General features: G+C 49.2%; 3 non-coding genes across 3 annotated transcripts in view; all 3 read left to right on the forward strand.

Annotated features, from left to right (window-relative positions):
* The first annotated feature begins 4,292 nt into the window (after positions 1–4,292).
* LOC124319259 lies at positions 4,293–6,587 on the forward strand. The gene has a single exon (XR_006912956.1). It is a non-coding gene; the product is annotated as a small subunit ribosomal RNA (ribosomal RNA).
* A 936-nt stretch (positions 6,588–7,523) lies between these two features.
* On the forward strand, positions 7,524–7,676 carry LOC124319257. The gene has a single exon (XR_006912954.1). It is a non-coding gene; the product is annotated as a 5.8S ribosomal RNA (ribosomal RNA).
* Positions 7,677–8,317: 641 nt separating this feature from the next.
* The window catches only part of LOC124319256, a 4,573-nt gene continuing 2,890 nt past the window's right edge, over positions 8,318–10,000 (forward strand). Inside the window, exon 1 of the ribosomal RNA XR_006912953.1 lies at positions 8,318–10,000. This exon is cut by the window's right edge and continues 2,890 nt beyond it. This is a non-coding gene — a ribosomal RNA (large subunit ribosomal RNA).

Raw genomic sequence — 10,000 nt, forward strand, 5'->3', positions numbered from 1 at the left:
GGATGAATGAAAGCGGCTGAAAAAGAGAGAAAGAGCGAAAGAAAAAAGTTGGAAAAAATTTCTAAGTCCGAAAAATTCCAAGACCGGTTTTTGGTGGAGACCGGTCGGCAGTTGAGCGGGCGGCCCGGCCCGGGCTCTGGTGAAAGTCCGGCGACCCTCTCGGAAATGAGCTTTTTCGTACAGTTACTGCCCGGAACATCCACCACTTTCCTATATAGGGAAGAGGTTGTCGAAAATGAAAATTGAAAAAATTTTCTAAGTCCGAAAAATTGAAAAATTTTTCTAAGTCCCGACGATGGATAGTGAAGCTATAGGCGGCACTGGGACGAGCAAAGACGGCTGAAAAAGAGAGAAAGAGCGAAAGAAAAAAAGTTGGAAAAAATTTCTAAGTCCTAAAATTTCCAAGACCGGTTTTTGGTGGAGACCGGTCGGCAGTTGAGCGGGCGGCCCGGCCTGAGCTCAGGTGAATGTCCGGCAAAATTTCGGAAATCAACTTTTTCGTACAGTTACTGCCCGGAACATCCACTACTTTCCTATATAGGGAAGAGGTTGTCGAAAATGAAAATTGAAAAAATTTTCTAAGTCCGAAAAATTGAAAAATTTTTCTAAGTCCCGACGATGGATAGTGAAGCTATAGGCGGCACTGGGACGAGCAAAGACGGCTGAAAAAGAGAGAAAGAGCGAAAGAAAAAAAGTTGGAAAAAATTTCTAAGTCCTAAAATTTCCAAGACCGGTTTTTGGTGGTGACCGGTCGGCGGGTGTGATGGTAAGCCCCGCCTGAGCTCTGGTGAAAGCCCGGCAAAATTTCGGAAATCAACTTTTTCGTACAGTTACTGCCCGGAACATCCACTACTTTCCTATATAGGGAAGAGGTTGTCGAGAAAGAAAAAGTTGAAAAATTTTCTAAGTCCTAAAATTTCCAAGACCGGTTTTTGGTGGTGACCGGGCGGCAGTTGAGCGGGCGGCCCGGCCTGAGCTCAGGTGAATGTCCGGCAAAAATTCGGAAATCGACTTTTTCGTACAGTTACTGCCCGGAACATCCACTACTTTCCTATATAGGGAAGAGGTTGTCGAAAAAAAGAAAGTTGAAAAATTTTCTAAGTCCGAAAAATTGAAAAATTTTTCTAAGTCCCGACGACGTGGTAGTGACGTGGTTGGCGGGACTTGGACGTATAAAGGCCGATGAAAAAAAATGGAAATGGAAATGAAAATTTCTCGATTTCCGACGACGGTGTTTGGCAACGACTCTCTCGCCCGGCCACTGGTCGGCGCGAGAGAGGAGTGAGCGAGACCCGTCGATTCGAAAAGAGAAGCCGTCACACCGTCGAGGCGTGGCGGCTCTCAAGTGGGTTGGTCGGGCGTGTCGTGATGACTCGCGACCGTAAAAAATTCCCACTCAAATTCTCCCATTTCCGACGACGGTGTTTGGCAACGACTCTCTCGCCCGGCCTCTGGTCGGCGCGAGAGAGGAGTGAGCGAGACCCGTCGATTCGAAAAAAAGCCGTCACACCGTCGAGGCGTGGCGGCTCTCAAATGGGTTGGTCGGGCGTGTCGTGATGACTTGCGACCGTAAAAAATTCCCACTCGTCGAAAATTTTCTAAGTCCCAACTTTGAAAACGACGGTTCCTGAAAGTCGGCTGGCGGTTGGATGGGGCAATGTCCCCGTCCAATCGCTAAAAATGAGCCGGAAAACGGAGACATTATGCGGCGGAACATTAGTGGTTTTCCTTAGTATAGAAGAGGTCTCGATTCCTAAACTCGGAAAAATTTTCAGAGTCCCAAAAATTTTCGAAGTGTCGAATAGTTTGGTTTCTCGAATTGAAAATTTTTTTCAAATTTGCGACATTACGACAAGCAGCGATTGTAAAGCCCGGTCCAAATTTTTCAAACGAGTCTTACTTCTTGTTAGTCCGCCTGGCCGATACCAAAGAATGGCCGACCGTCGACTATCGGGCGAATAGACGGGTGAAAGAAATAAAGTCGAAGCCGGTGGTTGGATAGATATCGAAGGGAAGGCGAAAGAGGCGAAAAGGAAAGCGCGAAATTTCTTTAGTAGCTTCGACGCAAAAACTTTGGTATCGACGGGGAGCTTTGGGAAATGAAACGAAGACGCAGAATGGGAAGTTGTCCGGTTCGGCGTTAGTTGTAGTTTCATTTCCACCGTAGCTGAGCTCCTTTCCGCCCGCCACTTCACATGATTTTAGTTTCGATTCCGTTCGATCGCGCTTGCACTGTCTTTGTTTTTTTTTCACTGCTTGGATCGCGGCTTTGCTCTAACCAGTTTAGCCCCATGCGATCAAAAAGTCTTAAAAAAAAAAAACCGTTGAACGGAGACGAACTCGATGAGCTGTCGGTGTGTGAAATATCATTCCTTCGGTAAAACCGTTTTCGAAATTTCCGATGGTCGGTATATGTAAAAATATATCCGAACCGCGATGTGGACGGGAATTCAAACGCCCGCTTCACCGATTGGTGCGACAGCTGAGAAGCTCGTCACTCGATCCAACGACTCTTGGTCGAAAAGTTCAGAAGAGGTGCGCGCGTCAAACATTTTTTTGGTTTCGGACGTTTCGTTTCTTCGGCACGTGTGGTTTGTCTGTGGCCGTCTGTGAGAGAAATCGGACGCTTGTTCTTTGTTATTTTACCGTAACAAGACAAGACGGGAAAGATTCTTTCTTCCAAACTTACGGCATCATAACCATCAGCGTTTACCGTCAGCGACGATACGGAAGAGAAAAGAAAATGGTGCGCGTCTTTTCACTTTTTGACACCGTATCAAAAAAAATTACCGTTCAGGCGGAAATGTGTGTGTGTGTGTGTGAGCCGAGAGATAAAAAATAAAAAAGCCACCAAACAGAACGCTTTCAAATTATTTCGTGCGGCGTGCGCATATTTCACATTTTGCCGTTTGACGGAAGCTCGTTGTGTGGAACACAGAAGTGGAGATGGACGGAGTTGAAGGGGGGCGAAGACGGCCCGGTCGGACAAAGTCAAGAGATTGAAATATACGAGAGAATTGGGTGGAAGTGATGGCAAATCTATAAAATTCAAAAATCGGATGAGATGCGAGGACCGCAAAATGTGGCGTCGACTCTGACTCTCTTTTACTACGAACTTCCCTTCGACGGAAGATATCGAGAGCTGAGCTGAGCGCCCGCTGAGTATGGCCGGCGTAATTACAAACGAGTTACGGTTGGAGCTATATCGATTGTACGTATCCCGAACGTTCATCGAACAAGCCAGATCAACTCGGCGCCCGGTAAGATGTACGCTCAGTTATGGCCATGACACACGAAGGGAGAATTCAAACGGCTGTGAGTGTACGGCCCGCCCGGAGTTGTGTGTAGGCAGTGACCTCTCAAGAAAAAACGTAAAAAAATTTTTTTTGACAGTCACCGGTCTGCGACAAGTAATCAGTACGAAACTTGGGTGCAATGCAAAAAACATTTTGAGAATCCTTGCTTGACAACAACGAATCTAACACGATAAAAAAACGATCCCCATCGGTGTACCGCTTGCTTTTCTCGCGCTTCGGCGCAGAATCGCTTATTCAGCTGCCCTTGGAATATGTTCGTTTCGTGCATACTTGATCTCGGTCATTCTTCGGTGAACTCTTAAAGAATTGCGCACTTTTATAGGGGTAGTCTGGTTGCTTGTCTCGACTTGAAATGATTTGTTTTTTTCCGCCCATGACTTTCTATACGATGCCTCTATGCTGGCCTCTGACCGCGGTTGTTCCGAGTTTTCTCTTTCTCTTCGAAAGTCTTTGCGGAAAATTCTGCCTCGTGTGACCGTTGAGCGGTGAGGTGTGTGTGTGTGTGTGTGTCGTGCGGGGTGATGCGAGAGTGTGCCTCGGCGGTGGAAAAATAAAAATAAAACTCTGAGCCCACAAAAATTTAAAAGATGTATGCTTGTCAGCTTAGTAAAGCAGGCTTGACTTATGAGCATACAGCACGCCACATATGACCGTCGAAAACCGTAATACGGGAAAAAAAGTTGATGAATATATCAAGACCGGTCGAATGAATCCGATTCACTTTGGGCTCATAGACCGTTGAATGGTCTTTGACTTTGGAAATTGAAATGAAAAAAATCCAACAAACGGATCGGATCGGTGTTTCTCTTCACTGGGACTCGCTGTGACACGCCAGGCGTTGCGATCAAAAATTTTAGTTTCCGAAGAAAAAGAAAAAAAACGAAAAACGTGTTGATTTGGTGTGTGTTTGGTGATGCGTGGGCGAAATAAAAACCCGCAACTCGCCGGATGCATATCAAACAAACATACACGAAATACCTGGTTGATCCTGCCAGTAGCATATGCTTGTCTCAAAGATTAAGCCATGCATGTCTAAGTACAAGCCGCTAGACGGCGAAACCGCGAATGGCTCAATAAATCAGTTATGGTTCCTTAGATCCACTCCATCCTACTTGGATAACTGTGGTAATTCTAGAGCTAATACATGCACTCGAGCCTCGACTGCGGGCTTTCGGGCTCGCAGAAGAGGTGCTTTTATTAGATCAAAACCAGTCGGGGCCGGGCTTTCGGGCTCGCGCACCGTACCAATTTTGGTGACTCTGGATAACTTCACGCCGATCGCACGGCCTTCGCGCCGGCGACGTATCTTTCAAATGTCTGCCTTATCAACTGTCGATGGTAGGTTACGCGCCTACCATGGTTGCAACGGGTAACGGGGAATCGGGGTTCGATTCCGGAGAGGGAGCCTGAGAAACGGCTACCACATCCAAGGAAGGCAGCAGGCGCGCAAATTACCCACTCCCGGCACGGGGAGGTAGTGACGAAAAATAACGATACGGGACTCTTCCGAGGCCCCGTGATTGGAATGAGTACACTTTAAATCCTTTAACGAGGAACCATTGGAGGGCAAGTCTGGTGCCAGCAGCCGCGGTAACTCCAGCTCCAATAGCGTATATTAAAGTTGTTGCGGTTAAAAAGCTCGTAGTCGGATGTCTGTCTTCGGCCGGGCGGCGCCGCTCTGAATCAAGGGTGTTGCGTTTCACGCTCTGGGAGCCCGGGTGTCAAAGCCCGACTCTCTTCACGGTCGGACAACATCGCCGGAGTGGTGGTCGGTGCGTCGTTGTTGTATCTGCGGCCAGAGTTGGAAAGTTCTTTCGGGTTCTTTTTTAAATTTTGGTCGTAGTTGACTCGATTCGCTCCACCCAGTCAATCGTTCGGGGTGCCCTTCACCGGGTGTCTCGGGCGGCCGGCAACGTTTACTTTGAACAAATTAGAGTGCTCAAAGCAGGTGTATCCCAACGCCTGAATATCGCAGCATGGAATGATGGAATAGGACCTCGGTCCGATTTTGCTGGTCTTTTACTTTTGGACCCGAGGTAATGGTCAATAGAGACGGACGGGGGCATTCGTACTGCGGCGACAGAGGTGAAATTCTTGGACCGCCGCAAGACGAACAACAGCGAAGGCATTTGCCAAGAATGTTTTCCTTGATCAAGAACGAAAGTTAGAGGTTCGAAGGCGATCAGATACCGCCCTAGTTCTAACCATAAACGATGCCAACCAGCAATCCGTCGGAGTTACTCCAATGACTCGACGGGCAGCTTCCGGGAAACCAAAGTCTTTGGGTTCCGGGGGAAGTATGGTTGCAAAGCTGAAACTTAAAGGAATTGACGGAAGGGCACCACCAGGAGTGGAGCCTGCGGCTTAATTTGACTCAACACGGGAAACCTCACCAGGCCCGGACACTGGAAGGATTGACAGATTGAGAGCTCTTTCTTGATTCGGTGGGTGGTGGTGCATGGCCGTTCTTAGTTGGTGGAGCGATTTGTCTGGTTAATTCCGATAACGAACGAGACTCTAGCCTGCTAAATAGGTGACGGGTTTTATCAATTGAAACCGAAGGGAGTACGGAGGCGTCGGGATCAGGTGGCGGCGATTCGGGTCTCGGTGGGACTGGTTCCTTTAGTGAGGCAATCTCTCGGCTTGGTTTCGTTGTGCTTTGTTCGTCGGGTGTACGGCCTTCACGGGTTGGTTGCCTGGCGGATGAGGTATGGCGGGGCTTTGTCGGGAATGTCTCGCGGGGGCTGGCTCTATTGTTATTCGGTCGTCGTCATCCCCGGCGATACCTTCTGCTCTCGCGTCCGTCACGCAGTCTTCTTAGAGGGACAAGCGGCGTCCAGCCGCGTGACAGTGAGCAATAACAGGTCTGTGATGCCCTTAGATGTCCTGGGCCGCACGCGCGCTACACTGAAGGAATCAGCGTGTTTCACTCTCCCTGTCCGAAAGGACCGGGTAACCGCTGAACCTCCTTCGTGGTTGGGATTGGGGACTGCAATGATCCCCATGAACCAGGAATCCCTAGTAGGCGCGGGTCACTAGCCCGCGTCGATTACGTCCCTGCCCTTTGTACACACCGCCCGTCGCTACTACCGATTGAATGATTTAGTGAGGCCTTCGGACGGGCTTGTCGGGGTGCCGTCGAGTGGGGAGCAATCTCTGCCCGTGCGGTGCCTACCAACGGCGAGACTGAAAGATGGTCGAACTTGATCCTTTAGAGGAAGTAAAAGTCGTAACAAGGTTTCCGTAGGTGAACCTGCGGAAGGATCATAAACGAACAAGACAAATGTTTTGCGCATATGGCTTTGGTTGAGCACGAAACAACTAAAAGTTGCAAAACAAAAAAAACCCCATCAAAAGTCTTTCGGCGTAAGACATCGTATGAACTATGTGTGGGTTGACGGAAGAAAATCATTTATTTTGAACGGGTATCAGGCGCTCTGATGCGCGGTGGTTTAAAGCGGATTCGCCTTTTCAAATTGATTTTTCTTTCCTCTCGGCTCAAAAAAAAACACAAAGTCTTTCGATTTGGTCTATGGCCGTGAGCAAATTCTTCCTGCTTCGATGGTGAATGTCTCTATAGATTCATTCGACCTTTAGCGGCGCTCACAGTGTTGACGTTAGTAGAGTGAAGAATACGATAGCCCGCCTGGGCCGCGAGTACCGAAGGAACAATAAAGGAGATTTTATAAAGTCTTAGTCCCTAAATCAAACACTTTGAAAAATAAAAACTCGGTGGATGGAGAGTCGGAAAAAAAAAAAAAAAACATCAAGATTTTGAACGGGTATCAGGCGCTCTGATGCGCGGTGGTTTAAAGCGGATACGCCCAATCGAAATTGTTTTTTTTTTGTTTCTCTCTTCGTCTTCGGGATTTTTTGATTCTCGGTGGGGGACGAAAGTGTGAGACTTTACTCTGGACGTTCTTTTCGGGCGTAGATACTCGTGGTTGCGTGCGTGTGCGTCGTATAGACTAACACTCCAAAGCCCGACACTATGCCGTTGAAAACCGAATGTTTTTTAAGCTTGCCCTTCGCCCTCTCGATGAAGTAGGAAGAATTCAAAATCACAATAACACACTAAACCCAAATTCTAGTACGAGTGTTTATCGGAACATTTTCTTTCTGGCTTTCTTTCTCCGCCCTCGCATTCATTTGCTTGGGCGGGTTGGAGAAAAAGAGAGAAGAAAACGAATATGTCGTTTTATATACGACCCTGAACGGTGGATCACTAGGCTCGTGGATCGATGAAGAGCGCAGCAAAGTGCGCTAATCCATGCGAACTGCAGAACACATGGAGCATCGAAATCTTGAACGTAAATGGCGGCCCAGCTTCTCGCTCGGGCCACATCTGACTGAGGGTCGGTCGAATGATGAACGAACAGAGATTTTTTCAGTCTTGGTTTTGCATGTTGGGTCGCGGCGAGATTTATTTTTCACCCGGCCTGACCGCATAAAAGCTCCCGAATCTCTAACGTCTGGGTGCCGCGCGACTTAAGTGTCCGCGATGCCTCAAATACAAAAAAGGGGGAAAAATAAAAGAAGGTTCGCCCTGTTTTGTTTTTTTCCTCTCTATTCAAAAGAAACCTTTTTCGATGGCAAAACAGATGGGAAATTTTTGAGCCAACTCAAAAAAAAATTTTAGAAATAAACACATCTTCTCGAACAAGGTGTCGGCTGCGTGTGCGCGATATACCGCTTCAACGCGAGTTTAGTTGTGTGTGTGCGCCGGGCGTGTCGAAGTGTCGACCACCGCGAATTATCACTCACTCTAACCGCTCGTTATGCAAGCTTGGTTCGCGCACGACGCGTTGTTTCAATACAAAAAGCCGCAGGACGCCCTGTCACTTTTCGTAAATTAATTTTTGCGAATAACGAGAGACTCGCTTTATTTCGAAAAAAAAAAATTTGAACCGGCAATTATTCAATCTTTCCCGGCTTTAAAACGCCAAAGTCTGCCGAGCTAGATAAAGTGTTGTCTCCTTTTGAAAACAAACAATTCATTCTGACCTCAGTTTAGATGAGACTACCCGCTGAACTTAAGCATATCAGTAAGCGGAGGAAAAGAAACTAACAAGGATTCCCTTAGTAGCGGCGAGCGAACAGGGATGAGCCCAGCACCGAACCTCGCGCCCGGTTGAGCGGGTGCCGAGGAATGTGGTGTTCGGGAGGATCGTGCGCGTCTGTCCGGTATCTATCGTCCAAGTCTCCATGAACGGGGCGAGCAACCCACAGAGGGTGTCAGGCCCGTAGATAAGACGAGCCGAGACCGTGCATCGGATCCCTTCCCAAGAGTCGGGTTGCTTGAGCGTGCAGCCCTAAGCGGGAGGTAAACTCCTTCTAAGGCTAAATATCGCCACGAGACCGATAGCGAACAAGTACCGCGAGGGAAAGTTGAAAAGAACTTTGAAGAGAGAGTTCAAGAGTGCGTGAAACCGTTCAGGGGGTTAAACGGGTGGGCCCTCGAAGGTCGAACAAGTCCCCGCTCCCGGCACTTGGTTGTATGCCCTTAACGCTGCATGGAGACTGCCTGAATTGGCGGCTCTCTTGCATAAGTCGTTCTGCGATCGCAATAGCCACGCCAAGGTCCGCAAGTGGGGGGCCTAGTAGGACTCCGCGACCGACTGGGTGTCTGTTACACGGGGCGTCCGTTAGCGAGTTTCGTGGTTACCTTCGCGGGTGCCGCGATGACGAGCGCGGCGTTTCCCAACAGTACTGCCCGGTCGTGACCTGTCTCCTCCCGGGAGGTGTCGTAGCTTTTTTTTGTAAAAGAGAAAAAGTTGCGGTGCTCAACCTGTGGAGGCCCAGAGCGGAGAGTAGAAGTCGGGTCCCACCCGACCCGTCTTGAAACACGGACCAAGGAGTCTAACATGTGCGCAAGTCGTCGAGAAATTATCAAACTAAACTCGCGAGGCGCAATGAAAGTGAAGCGGCCCCGATGAGGGTGCATCCGCGAGGGGTGATCCCGTCTCGAACAGAGCGGGCGCAACCCCAGGGCGTCCGAATGCTCGCGAGATCTTTCCCCCTTAAAAGGGTTTGGTCGAGTCGGCCGGACGAACCCAGAGCGCACACGTTGGGACCCGAAAGATGGTGACCTATGCCTGGCCAGGACGAAGCCAGGGGAAACCCTGGTGGAGGTCCGCAGCGATTCTGACGTGCAAATCGATCGTCGGAGTTGGGTATAGGGGCGAAAGACTAATCGAACCATCTAGTAGCTGGTTCCCCCCGAAGTTTCCCTCAGGATAGCTGGTGCTCGCAAAGAGAACAAACGGAGTTTCATCCGGTAAAGCGAATGATTAGAGGCCTTGGGGTCGAAACGACCTCAACCTATTCTCAAACTTTCAATGGGTGAGAAGCCCGGCCTTTTTCCTTGATTGAGGCCGCGGCAATTGATTTGAATCTGAGCGCCCAGTGGGCCATTTTTGGTAAGCAGAACTGGCGCTGTGGGATGAACCAAACGCCCGGTTAAGGCGCCTAAACGACGCACATTTCGGATCCCACGAAAAGGAGTTGGTTGCTAAAGACAGCAGGACGGTGGCCATGGAGGTCGGAATCCGCTCAGGAGTGTGTAACAACTCACCTGCCGAAGCAACTAGCCCTTAAAATGGGAGGCGCTATAGCGTCGTGCCTATACCGGGCCGTCGGTCGGCAGAGCGAATAACGTCCGTGTCAGCTCGAAGAGAGCGACG

The sequence above is a fragment of the Daphnia pulicaria genome, unplaced genomic scaffold (assembly GCF_021234035.1).
Source record: "Daphnia pulicaria isolate SC F1-1A unplaced genomic scaffold, SC_F0-13Bv2 h1tg000149l, whole genome shotgun sequence".
Taxonomy (NCBI): domain Eukaryota; kingdom Metazoa; phylum Arthropoda; class Branchiopoda; order Diplostraca; family Daphniidae; genus Daphnia; species Daphnia pulicaria.